Source organism: Jatropha curcas, chromosome 9 (genome assembly GCF_041381405.1).
Source record: "Jatropha curcas cultivar XTBG-Jc1 chromosome 9, XTBG_Jcur_1.0, whole genome shotgun sequence".
In the NCBI taxonomy this organism is placed as follows: domain Eukaryota; kingdom Viridiplantae; phylum Streptophyta; class Magnoliopsida; order Malpighiales; family Euphorbiaceae; genus Jatropha; species Jatropha curcas.
This window is the reverse complement of record NC_143159.1, coordinates 20,731,645-20,748,872: the sequence shown is the minus strand read 5'-3', so window position 1 is coordinate 20,748,872 and position 17,228 is coordinate 20,731,645. Positions and strand designations below refer to the sequence as shown.

At 35.0% G+C, this 17,228-nt stretch overlaps 1 pseudogene; it reads left to right on the top strand.

The window, feature by feature from the left end:
• Nucleotides 1–675: 675 nt before the first annotated feature.
• LOC149493768 (CCA tRNA nucleotidyltransferase, mitochondrial-like) lies at nt 676–15,539 on the top strand (annotated as a pseudogene).
• The last annotated feature ends 1,689 nt before the right edge of the window (nt 15,540–17,228 follow it).

The following is a 17,228-nucleotide window of genomic DNA, read 5'->3' as shown; positions in this document are numbered from 1 at the left end:
AAAAGATCCTATACTGAGCCGAAACTTCCAGAAGATTGGTGGAATGGTCGATTAGATTAGGAGAATTTGATATCAGGTACACTCCTTGTACCGTAATGAAGGCACAAATGCTTGTAGACTTTGTGGCCGAAATTTCTAGTGAAGATGAAAAAGGCGAGCCTGAAGCCGAACTCCTGAACCCCAGCTACAACACTTGGCAGTTGCACACTGACAGGGCCTTAGGGAGCTCGGGAGCTACAGCAGGGGTAATCTACAAGGGCCAAGAAAGAAAAAAATTCAGTATGTCGTACGCCCAGACTTTACGACAACTAACAATGGTGCCGAGTATGAGAGTTTAATAACCAAAAAGCGAAATCTATTCAAGTACCATTATCTAGCCTTATTCCTCTTACACAAGTTAGAAGAAGAAGGCAGCATTAGGAAGATGACCTAAATAGAACGGGTGAACAATAAAGAGGCAAACTCCATAGCCAAAGCTGCAACGCGGGAAGAAGATTTACTAAGGGAAGTGATTGTCTAACACCAAAACCGGCTGAGCTATGAGTTAAATGAAGTCCTTGTATCCCAACCGATAGTAACTGGATGGGTCTGATCATTGACTTCTTATAGAATGACGTTCGGCCTAGCAATAAGTAAGAGGTGATCAAGCTTTGCGGGAAAGCGGCGAACTATGCAATGGAAAATGGAGAACTCTGCAAGAGATCAAAATCACATCATTGGGTGAAGTGTCTAACTGAGGAAGAAGGCAATTATTGGCAAATGAAGGTGTTTGCAAGGCACATGAGGGCTCAGAGGTATGCTTCGAAAAATACTGCTCCTAGGATACTATTGGCAAATAATGAAGAAGGATGTTAGCCAGCATATTCGCCATTGTAGCACTTGTCAAAAATATGATCGTGTATCCAGAAAAGCCTTATCAGAACTACAATCCTTATCATCAGCCTAGCTTTCGCTCAATAAGGGATAGAAATTCTAGCACCTTTTCCCACAACAAGAGCGTAAGAAAGTTCATGCTAGTTGCAATTGATCACTTCTCCAACTGGGTAGAAGTTAAGGCCCTCAACACCATTACCCCAGCTCGGGTTATTAGCTTTTTCAAGAACAATGTGATGTTTAGATATGGCGTGCCCCATAAAATTGTTACTAAAACTGGTAAGCAATTTGACTCAGGAGTCTTCAAATCTTTTTGTGAAGACTGGCACATTGGGCTCCATTTACCTTGGTAGCCCACCCACAAACTAATGGCCTTACTGAAGTCACCAATAGTACCATCCCGCAAGGCTTAAAGAAGAGGTTGGATGGAGAAAAAGAGAACTAGGTAGATGAACTAAATAGCGTCTTATGGGCTTATAGAACCATGCCTCGGCAAGCAACATAGCAAACCCCTTTCTCTTTAGTATATGGGACCAAAGCAGTTGTATCAGTAGAGATCAGCATACCTAGCAAAAGAGCAGGAGTGTACGAAGAGCTCGACAGCAATGAGAGCCCAAAAATTAGCTTAGACTTGGCAGAGGAGCTTAGGGAGGATGCTGCGGTCCGAGTTGAAGCATACAAACAAAGGATAAGAAGATACTTTAATAAGCAAGTTCAAAGTAGGTAGTTCAGAGAAGGAGACAGAGTATGGCGAAAGGCAGAGATAACCAGATGCTTAACAGATGTGGGTAAATTAGGATAGAAATGGGAAGGTCACTATGAAATTTTGAAGCATTAGGCCCAAGAACATATAAGCTGAGAAAGATTGAGGGAGTTGAATTACCTCGGACATGGAACGCTAATAATCTAAAAATGCATATTGTGTCTCTAGTTAATAATATGTAAAGTAACTTTTGTATTTGAATAATAATAAGGCCTCAGGTTTTTTCACTTAATGTATCAAGCCTTTCAAAGATAAAAAAGGGCATGATGCACTAAGTTTTTCCTAAAGGATCTTACTTAAAAATTTTTCTCTTTCCAGCCTTCACATTAGTTCGCTAGATGACTTATGCGGTCCTTTTCACTAAGTACATTAGCTTGGACATTCGTAGCCTGTCCAGATGACCTAAGCAGTCCTTCTCATTAAGTCCATTAGGTCGAACATACATAGCTTGCCTAGATGACCTAAGCAGTCCTCTTCGCCAAGTCCATTAGCTCGGACATACGTAGTTCGCCCAGATGACCTAAGCGGTCCTTCTCTCTAAGTCCATTAGCTCATAGCTCACCCAGATGACCTAAGCGGTCCTTTTTACTAACTCCATAGATTTGGAAACACGTAACTCACTGAATAAAACTTAAGTAAACCCTTAGGCTCGATTATACACAGTTTGGATTTTAACTTTAAATCTTAAAAGTAAAAGAAAAATACTTAGGCAAATATGAAAAGCTCAACACACGAGCAATAGTGATAATTTTCATTCATTTCATAAAAAGTGATCACATAGTTATTTTACAAGGTATCCCTATTCAAAAAGATAAGTTACAAAACTTTTTACCCTCTATAAATCCTAATCTAGCTATATGTCTTGGTCAGTAGACCCATCCCTAGTTGCACCTCGCCCTTTTGAAGAAATGAGGTGAATATCAGCAGATACCTTAGTTTCTACCCTTGGTGGAGACAAATAATCGATAGGGCGATTTGCATCCTCTTCTCCTTCCTCGTCTTCATCACCCTCATCTAGGTGTACTTCATTTATCCAACCCCAGTCAACTTTAGGCTCCTTCGCCTTCAGTTGGGTTAGAATGGTCGTCCTCAAGCTTAAGCATGCCTTTGCCAGATTATCTTCCTCAGACCCCACTTAATCCTAAAACTTCTACAGCTCCTTCTCATCTCTTTTACCTTGCTTTCAAGCTCTTTATTCTTGTTGAGTAATTCCCAGCTCTCCTCTCTCAACCTGTCTACATCAACATCTCGAGTCGCAATCTCTGCCTAATGCTGAGCCTCCTGTTCCCTCATGGTAACTTCAACACCCTTTAGTGCATCCTCCATGTGGTTTTTCTTCACTTTCATCTTAGTATAACCTATCTTTAACTTGGTTATCCAAACAAAGTTCATACTGTTGGCGTTGATAGCTTGAAACAAGCATTGGTTGATTAGATCCTTTATCTCCACATCGTCAGAATAAGGCAACTGAAGAGTCACCTCATTTAATAAGGCAACTCTTCAAGTACCCCCCCAAACCAATGCCTAATTCTTTGCAAAATAAAGATGCCATAAAATGACAGCCTTCACAACAAGCAACACAACAAAAGCTTATAAAAAAAAACTAATGAAATAAACAGACACTAAAAATACATAAACACTACATTTGGGCATAAAATGACCAAATAACTAATGGGGAACTACTGTTAACATACAATAATAAAATATATTAAAATAATAATACTAGACTTCTACATGAACTCCAACCAACAGATAATGTAGGATTCGTAATCCTTATCCTAACATGACTATCATAAATCCAGTATATATACTCCAAATTTGCCCCGAGGATGGGTTAATTTACAATTTACTACACCTAAAATTTTGAGAGCTTAACAATAACTAAGCAATTAAATTTTGAAAAAGATAACCAATGAGTTTTGTTTAGTGATACTGAAACTATTTGCAAAAATCTAAAAGTTTCGAATTCAAATCTCCACTTACCTAAACTAATCCAAAGTTAAAAGTTGAAAAGCAGAACTTATCCACTTTAGTTTCAAAGCTTGGAGTTGTCTCCAAGACTATGAATTTGCAGCCAAGAAAAGTTCAAATTTCAAAAGACAAATGAGAGACCAATATAGATAACATAAATACATTAGGCCTAAATAAAAAGAATGGTATACATGTGCATGTCAGAGTTTGTTATAATTTTTAGAATTTTAAACCTACTTCTTACTCATTAATCTATCATCTATCTCGTGTTAGTTTTCCAATTGCATGCTTGATTAAAACTTCAAGTATGTTTAAGAAGCCAAGGAAAATCAAGTTAATAAATACAAATCACATTTTTTTTATTATCATTAATTTATTTTGAGATGTTTTATCAAAACTACAATGAATTAATTTTACAGTCTTCACTTTTCCAATTTAACCAGCAAATGACTACTGCCTATTGTTAAGTTTTTCAAGTAGACTATCTAACTACTGACTTATGTGGTATCCATCAATAACTACATCAATAGGCCAAATTAAACCATTGGTCACTCAAATTTTTAAAGCTAATTTTAGTTTGGTAATTAAAGATCCATTTGTTTATTTGATGCCAGACTTTTTCATTTAACAAACCAAATATAATCATATTAAAATTTAAGAGCAATCCTACCAGGAAAATACAAATCAAATAGGGTTTTTTTTTAGAATTAGGGAGGTGGTTTTCGAGCCTAAGACTATGCCAAAATTTGTATTCGGTAATTGCACTAGGCATAGCTTGTGAGTGCAATGAAATATCAAAATTTAAAAATTTGCTTATGCATAATAAGTTTTGTTGAAATATTCAAGATATTTTTCAGCTCAAGGCAGGTTCACTTGTATTATAACGAAAAACATAAATGGAAACAATAATTATTTTCAACAAAGTCAAAACAAATTATTCAGCAATTAGCTTCGTGAATAAATTACATTCATTTATGTTGGTATCTTCCTCTTTAAATGATTAAATTGGTGCGCTCTCTGTACGCTATTCATGATAACTATATATTTGTTGTTGGACTAACGTATGGCATTAACATTTCATTTTATGTCAGCTTGTTCTACAATATTAATACCAGTTCAGTTGAGGAATTTACCGAAAGAGGTTAAGATAGGCTTTCTATGCTGTTCTCTTTCGTTTACTGTTAAGTAAATTTGTTACGTCCTTTGCATAAAGCTTTCTCACTTATATTGCCTTCTCTTTCTTTCATTGCAGGCATTGAAGATCTAAAGTCTGGAAAAATAGTTACTCCTTTACCTCCAAAAGCTACTTTTTTGGATGATCCACTTAGAGTTCTTCGAGCTATTCGATTTGGTACTTCTGAATTTAGATTTTATTTGATTGTGTTGGGAATTTCATTTTTCTTTTTCCTTTTGGTGAAATTTGACTACACATAATTTTTTGGATAACATATGCAAGTTTCTCGCTCAACATGTCTTGAAATAGTTCAGTATCAAAACTTCCTTGGTTTTTTTTTTTTTTTTTTTTTTTTTTTTTTTTTTTTTTTTGCATCTCTATTTTGTTTTCTTAGTGTCATGTAATGTCTTCAAGAAACATTCGGGTTTTGTTCTTTCAATTGAATTATAAATTTTATATGAAATAAAACTCTACCAAACAATTAGAACTCATGTTGGTCCTTGGATAGGTGAAACATGTTGAACTTTGTAAATCTTCTGGGGCTTCATTTTAAACAACTACCAACTAATAACAGCAGTAATTAAGAAGTAAGATCAAACTTAAGTATTGCTCTGAAATTGCTATGCATATATGGGCAATAACTCAACTGCTGAAAACTTTTGAGTCCATGTCTATTATATAACCTGATCATGTCTTACAAAACACCTCAAATTTTTTCATATGCGTAGTCAGCTAGCGTGATCTTACAACCTAATATTTTTCTTCACTTCTATTGGTTCTTTTTGTTTTGCTTCTCTTTTTCCATTTCTATGTCTTACATGGCTAATTTCTGGTTATTTAGGTGCAAGGTTTGGATTCATACTTGATGAAGAACTCAAAGTAGCTGTTGCCTGTGATGATGTGCAAAATGCTCTTGCAGTGAAAATTAGCAAAGAGCGCATTGGAACTGAAGTATGCTAACCCTCTTGAATAGATGAATAGCATGTGCCTCAAAATATTTTTTGATGTCTGGCAAGACATTGACTTGCTTGTGAGGGACTTCTTTATATCCATTGTGTACTATGATAGTTGTTTATTATTTATCTCGTTGCTGCTCTTCTGTGCAGGTTGATCTCGTGATTTTTGGCAATCAACCTGTTAAAGCTACGACACATATTTCAAATTTGACATTATTCTGGGTTGTCTTTGGTTTTCCTCCTAAGGTTGAGCCAGCATTGTCAGATGGATGCCACAAGTATGATATGGTTCATGATGTCATTGATAATTACATCTTATCTCTGTTTTTATGTAAAATAAATCTGATGCTAAGTTTGAGTATCAAACTGGGCCAAAATCCAAATTAGAGTTTGTTATATTATTTAGCAAGAGCTTAGGAATGATGAAGGCATGCATTAGCGTGATTATAATTTATCTTTCTCTAGTTAAGTATGACTACCGGTTCATTTTGAACTGGAATCGAACCGTACTGTAGATGAACCGTAATCAAATCAAAATCGTCGGTTCAAAATTTTGAACCGAAATCGGTGGTTCAAGGGCCGGTTAAAGTTCATGTGAATGTTAAAATTTGAACCTGAACCAGCCCTGAACCGGTGGTTCCAGTCCAGTTCGAACCGAAAATTTTCTCTTTTTATTTTCAAAATAATAATCACTTAGCATATTTTATACATCTCTAAAAGTCTTAATAATATATTACTACATGATATACTTTACTTAAGATTTTTTTTAAAAAAAATACGCTTTACTTTAAAAGTTAAAAATTTAAAAAGTAAAATGGAAAGAAAAGAGAGAAATACTTGGTCCAAACTTATATTGTTTTTAACTTTTTTTTTTTTACCCTTTTAAATTGTTTACTAAGTTTAAAATTACATTTTTTTTGAAGCATTTTTCAAAATTTTCTTATAAGTTATTTAATTAATAACATTTAAACAAAATAAAGTGATAACTTATTTGATTATTTTGTAAAATTAATTATTTTTATTCTTATATGAGTATGAGCATTCTAAAATTTATTTAAAATAAAATTTACTAATATTTTTTAAACTCATATTAATATTTTCGAAAAAAAAATGTAACTTTAGAACTGATTTTTTTAAAAAATATATATATATATATCACCAGAAATCGTGATCGGAACCGTTAGTTCATCAAAACTGTACCGTAACTGAAACCCGACCGGAACCGACAGTTTAAGAGCCAATTCAGGTTTAACAATTTAAAAATTTTGATCCGTTGGTTCAAAAAACCGGAACCGACGGTTCAATGAATCGGCTATGCCTATCTCTAGTCCAGTAATTTGGTGGTCAAACATAGTGCGTTTTAAAAGTTTTCTCCTCTATCCTGAAATTTTACCGCTTTGGAATTTAAAAATAGATGCAGCTTATTGAGCAAAGTAAACCCATTCATTCAATATCGTTTGAGCAGTTTTGATGTTTTGCATTTTTATTAAGAAATTTTTGTAGTATAATAGCAGCTGGAATGCACGCTTTTCATGAGATATTGATCCTGAGAGAATTCCTATACACTTTTGCTGACATCATTATTATTGGGCCGCGAATTATTTCCCAAATCTTTTTACTTTCACCTTCTTCTGTTGACATTATCTAAAGTAGTTTCCATTTCAATTCTTTTTATGCATGTTTAGTGTGTTGTCTTTGGTTTTGAGTTATAAATACCGTCACATTTGCATTCTAGGATGAACAAAGGAGACTCTGTTTATATGCTGCGTTGTTTCTTCCATTCAGAAATGTTAAATAGAAGTATGAGAAGGGTAAAAAGGTATGGTCCTTGTTTCTTTTTCTTTATATCCTGCATCTTTTTGTGCTTGTTTCTTTATTTCTGGAAGCATGCAACGGATCCACATGAACACTAAACGTGCATCACAGGAAGTTGTTACCATTGTTTAGTTTCATAATAGGATGATGCAAATATTTAAGCTTTTTTCGCACCATTTGTTGTCCCCCTTGTATAATTCTCTCACCCTCTCTCAGAATGGGATTTTGGCAGGGAGCCACTTTACAGTTGTATTTTTTTGGGGCATCCTGACCCGGCTGCAACATTCAACAAAGTACAAACAATTTGATTTTGAATCATAATGAATTCCCTTTGGCCCTGAATTATCTTTTCAGGCTTTTGTCGTTTCTTAATTTTCTGATTGTACTCTTTGTCTTGGGTTTCAATACATGCATATCTTTATTTCGATATCCAATAGTTAAGTTTATTTGCTGCGGAAGCTGCCCATGTGTTCTCATGCTGCAGGCTCCTGTTGTCAACTTTGTCTTCAAAGACTCTCTTAAGCAAAAAGTCAGCGACTCTGAAACAGTGAGTTTAACCTATTCTCTTTGGTTTCTAACTGCATCTACTAATGATAGGATATAATTTCAACAGTCTCAGGGGCTTCTTGAAGATAACTTCAATTGTTTTTTTGTAGGTTATTTGTTGGAATTTTAGGGAAGGAGAAAGGGAAATGCATAAGATGATTAACAATGTTTAGCACTTCATTGAATTAACAAAAGGATATGTTTATTTGTAGGCTTACAAGTGAATTAAATAAGACCTAAAAATACTCTTAAAAATCATTAATCCTAATAATAAAAACATCAAATTCTATGCAAAAAATCTGGTCTAACTAAAATTGAAATCTCAAAATATTTTTAATAATATTTTTTTGAATTAATCCTAACATTCCCTCTTAATTCAAACATAATATATTTTTTTATTATGATAATTTTTTTTTAATCTAGCATTTGAAGCACCTCTCTCAAATTAACTTTGTTGAAGCACCTCCAACTCATCATTTTGATGCACTTCTCACCAAATATTGATGCACTTCTCATCAAACTAGCAAATGAATTTTATTTTTTTTTTTTTTTTTGAAGCACTTCTCTTCAAATATTGATGCACCTCTCATCACTTTCTTTATTTTGGAGCACATCTCTCCAATGTTCTCATGGAGCACATCTCTCCAATACTCCAAAAAGAATTTTTTGCAACCACCCTTCTTTCAAGAAATTCCTCACCAAGTAATTTAATTTTGTTAACAATGGGCATGAGATTGTTAACATATTCTCTGACACCTTCATATGTTTTCATTTTTGCATCTCAAATTCTCTTTTGAGATTCAAAACTTGCATCAATTTCGTTTCCTCATTGCCTTGATGCTCATTTTTTAATGAGTCCCATATTTGCTTTGTTGTTTCACATGTCATAATACTTGTGAAAATTATGTCCGAAACAGAAGAGTGAAGGCATGTTTTGCTTTGAATTTTTTGGCTTTTTCTTCGTTATGATTCTTAATTTGAACCATAGTTGGGTTGGATGGCAACGGAGGGATTTTTTTTTTTCTGTTTCAACATGCTCCCATAAGTCATAAGCTTGTAAATAAGTTTTCATTTTAACAACCCATAGCTTATAATTTTCACCAACAAAAATTGGAGGGGAAGAAAATGGAATAGTGTTTGTGGCCATTATATTTATTTATTGGCTCAAAGGGATAGGCTCTGATACCAAAAATGTTGAAATTTTAGGGAAGGAGAAATGGAAATGCACAAGATGATTAACAATGTTTAGCACTTCATTGAATTAACAAAAGGATATGCCTATTTATAGGCTTACAAGTGAATCAAATAAGACCTAAAAATACTCCTAAAAATCATTAATCTTAATAACAAAAACATCAAATTCTATGCAGAAAATCTGGTATAACTAAAATTGAAATCTCAATATATTTTTAATAATATTATTTTGAATTAATCCTAACATTATTAAGATACATAGTTCAATTGAGAAATTCTTAAACTTGATCCCTTTGCTTACTTCTAATGAGGACACCCATCCAGATGAAGTTGACTGGGGAGTAGAACTTATTGATGTGCCTTTCTCATTAGAACACCGCGTATTGGCAAGTATAAAGTTGTCCGCGGCATATTCAACCTCTCGCTGATTTCTCTATGATTCTTTCTTATTTGGCTCGTCTATTGATAACTTTCACTACTATAAACAATCATTCTAGTAAATATCTATAAATTTGTAACAAGTCACCCAACCTCTGTCATTTTATTCTAGATAGTCAATTTTCTATTCTAAATAGTAAGTGACCACAATATCCGTGACCGTATAGATGTGCCGGAATAGTTCAGTATTCTTACCCTGAAATAGCCTGATTGCCTAAATCCGCCCCTTTTGGCATTCATTGGAATGGCTGCTCAGCCATTATATTAAATATATCACAAACAATTAGGGCATTCAGTTCAGTAAACTGCTACTTGTAACTTTAATGATGCAGGATTTCGGCTACGAGAAATCAAAGACTTCTGGCGAGTTGCTTTATTGATATCTACTGTGATATATCCCACCAACACAGATTTTACTCAAGAACTTTTAGATAAACAGTTTCAACTCGACAAGAGAAGAGAACTATTTAAGACAGTTGAGAATGCCATTACTGGACTAGGTATGAAAATTCATCTGTGTTATATGATTCATACTCTGTAAAGTGTATATATTGTATTTTGTATCCTCACAGGCATGTTAGTTTAGTCTAGACTCTAACCGAATGCCAACTCACACAACTCTGTGATTGGTTCAGTTCTTGTATAAATACTAACACAGATATGTGAATAAACAGAAAGAGATTCAGGAATGCTATCCCAAAACGGCATCTCCTGTAAACACTCTGTGTTCCATTGTTGCTGGCTTCTTTAATCCTTATCATGGTATCAGAGTCGTGGTAATTGTATTAATCGAAACCTTGTTTCAATTGCCTAAAATTGAGAAAAGTACATAAGTTAGAAAATTTACAATCGAGACGATGATGTCTCCAGAAGATCTGGCGAAGATCATTGCTGCGATCAACACCAAATCAACTAAGGATGATCCATATCATACTCATGGTTCGGAGGCGCCTGGATTCAGCCTAGTGAGTGTACCTTTGAGAGGACCAAATTACCTCTCTTGGAGCAGATCAGTTCAGATTGCTTTAAGAGCAAAGAAGAAGCTGGGTTTTGTTGATGGGAAGATTAAAGCACCTGAATCTGGGTCGGCCGATTATGATAAATGGTTGACTGCAGATAGTATGGTGGTTTCATGGTTGCTAAACGCCATGGCCAAAGATATATCTGATGCGTTTGTTTTCTGCAAAAACGCAGAAGCGTTGTGGGATGAGTTAAAGCAACGATATGGTGAGAGTAATGGACCGATGATCTATCAAATTAAAAGGGAGATCGCTAGTTACAAGCAAGGAGATGATATTGTGCAAGAGTATTATACAAAGCTTAAGAAGAAGTGGGATGAGCTTTTATGTTTAGCACCTTTACCAGTATGTTGTGAGGTTGGTACAGCTATCACTGATTATGATAACAATCATAGGCTTATGCAATTTGTGATGGGTTTAGGGGATGAATATGATAACGTGAAGAATCAAGTGTTGCTGCAAGATCCTCTTCCATCGATTAACAAAGCCTATTCCATGGTGATGAGTGTAGAGAAACAAAGGGAAGTACAGACCAGCAATATCACATCCACTGAAATGGCAGCAGTTATGATGGCGAGAAGGGGTAGCAGTAGTTATTCCAAAAATAGAAATAAAATTAAGAACAGTGGCGGAAATTCATCATACACCAGAAAAGAGGATAGGAAGAAGGAGTATTGCACCAACTGCAAAACAGGAGGGCACAAGATTGATGATTGCTTCTCTATTCATGGATATCCTGACTGGTTTATTGAGTTACAGAAGAGTAGGGGGGTGGACGTGCGCAAGTATTATGCTGCTAATAATGTTTCACAGATTGCAGAAGCAGAGTCTCCATTACAACAACATAGTCAGAATCAGAAAGGAAATGATGTACCCAATGCTAATAACGTTGTCTCTGATTATTTACAGCAAGAGTTCCAAAAGTTTCTCAGGTCCAAGGGTGGCTTTGCTGAGCAAGATGATGGGAATATCAGAAATGTGAACTTCGCAGGTACGTTACTTAATTCTGTTATTTTTGGCATTGATATTAGTTGCAAGGATAATTGGATAATTGATTCTGGAGCAACTTATCACATCACACCTAAGCTGTCCTTTTATAATCAAGTGATTGAGCTAAAACCACCTAAAACCATTCGGTTACCTGACAATTCTACCAGATCAGTGACACATATAGGGAATATAAAATTAAATGATCGAATAACTTTGTACAATGTCTTATATGTTCCCTCATTTAATTGCAATCTCATGTCCGTCAGTTTGGTCACTAGAACTTACCGTTTGTCGGTCCACTCATTTCTTGAACATTGTGTATTCCAGGATTTACTGACTAAGAAGGTGTTGGGAGAAGGAAGGGTTATTGAAGACCTTTATTTTTTGACAAGTGATTCTTTTAATAAACACAGTAGTTGTTTTTCTACTGCTACTTGTAATAATCACGATAGGCATTTAGCAATGCTGTGGCATGCTCGTTTGGGGCATATAGCACATAAAAGATTGAAACATGTTCCTGGAATTTCTCAATATGATTATGCTGATTTGATGTGTCCAATTTGTCCCATTGCAAAACAAACTCGTTTGCCGTTTTCAACTAGCACAATCACTACTGTGGATATTTTTTATCTCACTCATGTGGATTTATGGGGCCCTTATCAGTTAAAATCTGTCACTAATGCTGTATATATGTTGACGATTGTTGATGATTTCAGTCGGTTTTGCTGGACATATATGTTGAAAAGTAAAGATCAGGTATTGACAGCTCTAAAGTCTTATTTTCAATATGTGTTCACGCATTATGGCAAGACTATCAAAATAATACGATCGGATAATGGCACTGAGTTCATTAATTTTGCTTGCAATTCATTTTTTCAAGAAAAGGGCACTTTACATCAACGGTCTTGTGTTCACACTCCGCAGCAAAACGGAGTTGTTGAAAGAAAGCATCGCACTCTTTTGAATATTGCCAGAGCTTTACTTTATCAATCTGAGCTTCCATCTTCCTTTTGGTCTGAATTATTGTTGATTGCTACTCATATTGCTAATAGGTTACCCTCCGAAAATCTTAATTGGCAAACACCCTATGAAAGATTACATGGCAAATCTGTTGATTATAGTTATTTTCGAACTGTGGGTTGTTTGTGTTTTGCTACCAGTACTTTACCACACAAGCGAAAGTTTGCTCCTCGGGCTTCTCCTTGTGTTTTACTTGGTTATGCTCAGCAGCAAAAAGCATATAAACTTTATAATTTGCACACCAAAGCTCTTTTCAGTTCTCGGGATGTGGTTTTCTTTGAAGATGTGTTTCCATTTCATCATTCTAAACCTGACAGTATCACAGATTTTGTTTTACCTAAATGTATTACAGATTAGGATGTCCCTATTTCCACTTTTCCCTCTACTGCTCCTTTACCGCTCGCTGACATAATATCACTGCCTCCTGATTTGGTTGAACATCCAGAAAGTGGTCCACCTGATATCATTCAACAGCCACATTTGACGGTTGAGGTTGGTTCTGGTAGTGATTCGATGGCTGAGGTTGCTCAAATATCCATTTTTCACTGATTCAAGATTATTGAACCTTGTAATTATAATCAAGCTAAAAATGACATTAATTGGGTAATTGCCATGCATAAGGAACTCACTGCATTAGAACAAAATAATACTTGGGTGCTCACTGATTTACCTCCTAATGTCACTCCTATTGGTTGTAAGTGGATTTACAGGGTGAAGTATAATGCAGATGGCAGCATCGAACGCTACAAGGCTCATCTTGTCGCCAAGGGGTATAACCAATTGCTCGGTTTGGATTACAACCAGACCTTTTCTCCTGTGGCTAAATTGGTTACTGTTCGAGTTTTCTTAACCGTTGCAGCTGCTTTCACATGGCCCGTGCATCAACTTGATATCAACAACGCCTATTTACATGGGTTTCTTGATGAAGACATTTATATGCAGGTGCCGCCCGGTTATGAGAAAGCTATGCCTGAACAAGTTTGTAAGTTGCAACGGTCACTTTATGGGTTGAAGCAAGCTGGCCGCCAGTGGAACAAAGAATTGACTTCTAGTTTGCTCACACAGGGGTTTACTCAATCATCCTATGATCATTGTTTGTTTACTAAAGGTCAAGGTCCTGCCTTTTTGGCTATCTTGGTTTATGTTGATGATTGTCTTATTACAGGTCCTTCGATTGACTTGATTACTGCTTTGAAAGAATCCTTACATACCAAGTTCACTATCAAAGATCTTGGTCCTGCAAAGTATTTTTTGGGTATTGAAATTGCTTGATCCTCGGATGGTATGTTGTTAACGCAACATAAGTTTATTTCAGATATTGTGGCCGATACTGGTTTACAGGATGCCACAGCCCTTTCTAGTCCTTATGTTCAGGGGCTAAAACTTACAGCTGACATGGGCAATCCTCTTCCGGATCCTGAATGCTACCGCCATCTTGTTGGTCGATTGTTATACCTGTCTCTTACTCGACCCGATATAAGTTTTGTTGTTCAGCAATTAAGTCAGTTCATGCAGGTTCCAAACCAACATCATTTTAAAGCAGCCTTGGCTGTTGTAAAATATTTGAAAGGCACAAGTCTTATGGGTTTATTTCTGTTTGCCGTGAATGATTTCAAGCTTCGGGCATTCTCTGATGCCGATTGGGCAGCTTGTGCTGACACCAGGAGGTCCGTTACAGGATTTTGTATTTTTTTGGGTACTTCGTTGGTCTCTTGGAAATTGAAGAAGCAGCCAACCGTCAGTCGTTCTTCTACCGAATCTGAGTACAGGGCAATGGCATCCACTGTTTGTGAGCTACAATGGTTATCTTCCTTGCTTACTGATTTTCATATTATTGTACCTACCCCAATACCTTTGCATTGTGACAATAAAGCAGCCATGCACATTGCTGCTAACCCCGTTTTTCACGAAAGAACTAAACACATTGATATTGATTGTCACGTGGTGCGCAACAAGTTACAAACTGGGTTTATTAGTACTCCCTATCTCCCCAGTTCACTTCAGTTAGCTGATTTGTTCACCAAGCCTTTATCTAATCAGCCATTTCAGACTTTTGTTTGCAAGCTTGGATTGGTTGATTTCTCTCCAAATCCAGCTTGAGAGGGGGGGGTGTAAAGTGTATATATTGTATTTTGTATCCTCACAGGCATGTTAGTTTAGTCTAGACTCTAACCGAATGCCAACTCACACAACTCTGTGATTGGTTCAGTTCTTATATAAATACAAACACAGATATGTGAATAAACAGAAAGAGATTCGGGAATGCTATCCCAAAACGACATCTCCTGTAAACACTCTGTGTTCCATTGTTGCTGGCTTCTTTAATCCTTATCATACTCCTAAGAATTTTTATCCTTCTGAGCATAGGTATAAAAATGTCAAATACTCATTATTTGCTATGTATATATTATAGACATAAGAAAACCCTAGTTTGTTTTATTTTGACTGGGAAGCTCCCCTGCATGTCCTTTTTCTGATTGTGATGTTTTTATCATGATACAGGTCTTGAAAAAATCTGGGACGTATAGCGACTGGTTAATGGCAAAGATATTATCAGCGTTTTGCAGCTTAAATCAGGAGGACCTCTTGTTCGGGAATGGGTAAGGCATTCGTTCTTTCCCATAGTTGAGAGCTACTATAAAATTTCTTGATTCTAATTTATTTCCTCTTTGCAGCAACAAAAATTGCTAGTTTGGCAACTTGCCCATCCCACAGGAACTGCAGAAGAATGCCTTGATTGGATGAATGAAACGCACTCAAAGCGTACCAAAATGGCGTAAACATCAATCTAATTCAATCTCTATTTAATATAAGACCTCATCTAATCTGACTGGAAGTTGCTTTTGCACGTTACCCTGAGTTCCCATGAACATTCATGTAGCTTTGGGTAATAGACTGATGGAGAAATGATGGAAGACAGGTAGCACGAGAAAATTTCTCAAGTTTCGAGTAACAATTTTGTACAGATCTACAGATACGTACTTGACTATAGTTTTGAAACAGGAAACGCGGTTCAGGTAACTCATTTCTAGATTTTAAGTGATCGAAGCTAAGATGCTTAGTTTTGAAACTTAGAGCAATAACTAGTGCAGTTGTGGGATTGGGCAACGAGAAGAGTGCCTTTATAGAAGGAAGGAGCGGTTTTATAAAACAGGAAACAGGAAACAGGAAAAAGGAAATGGTTTTGTTCAAAATAATAGCGGCGGGACCCAACGCCGAGGTTGTTTGGGCCTGTGTTCGTCCTGAACTTAGTAATTGTGTACGAATGTGTGCTTCTCTCGGGAGAAATTCAATATCTCTTGTAATAAAAAAAAAAAAGTTTATTATTTATTTGGATTGAAAACGAACTCATACTAAACCCAATTTAGGTTAGCTTAGATTGTGTTAATATATTATATAATAACTTAAAACTTTTCTTTTAGAAATTAAAATTCAATTATTAATTATTAATTATTAATTTAGTGATCAATATATACTTCAAATTATGTAGATTATGATTTTATTAAAAATATATAAGGGGAAGATATTGTTGATGAAAAATTATTAATTTATTTATGAATTTTTGTAAAAAATTATATGTCAATTTTTAATTTTTCACTTTGATCTATTGAAACTCTCTATTTATAAAATTATATCTATTAAATATTTTAATTAATAAAATTATTATATTAAATGCCCAACTTGTAATGAGCAAAGTCTTTCGAACAAAAATATTTGTTGAATAATTAAAAAATGTGAAAATTAGTTTTAGAAAATAATATTAATTAGGGGGTGAGCAAAACAACTAATCAAAATTACATATATTAGTTCAGCTCAGTAAACGCATTGAAAGGGAATTTTGTTTTATGGGTTAGTTAGTTTGAATTGAAATTATTAGTGATTCGACTTGATTTTACAAAAATTAACTGGTTAGACTTAAAATCGATTCCAAATGGTACAAATTGATCAAAATCGATTGGTTCAATATGGTTGAATTTAATATCAATTTTGGTTCGATTGCAATCAAACAAAATTCAAATTTAGATTTTTAACTTTGGTTTGGTTAGGTTTGAATCAAATGAACCATTTTCTCATCCCTAATATTAATTACACATCAAATCATTAATGCTAGTATATAAAAATATATAAAATTACTAAAATCAAAAGTATTTTGTTATAAACATTGACTATAGTTAATTGTTAAGAATCAGAAAATTGTATTTTAACTATGGGCTTTATGACCCACTTATTCTACTGTGTTTACACATGGAATCGTAAACATTTTGACTTGTTCATCTAACTGGTATATAGCTGTTAAATATTAGTTCATACAGTTGGTATTTTAACTGCTTTTGGGTTAATGTTCTTAAACGTCATGGAATTTGATGGAACCCATATAAGTTTAAAAATCTTATAATGATTCCTTTTCAATTGATCCTCAAGAAGAAGACTACAATTCCCATCTTGGATCGTTTTTGAATCAGATGTCT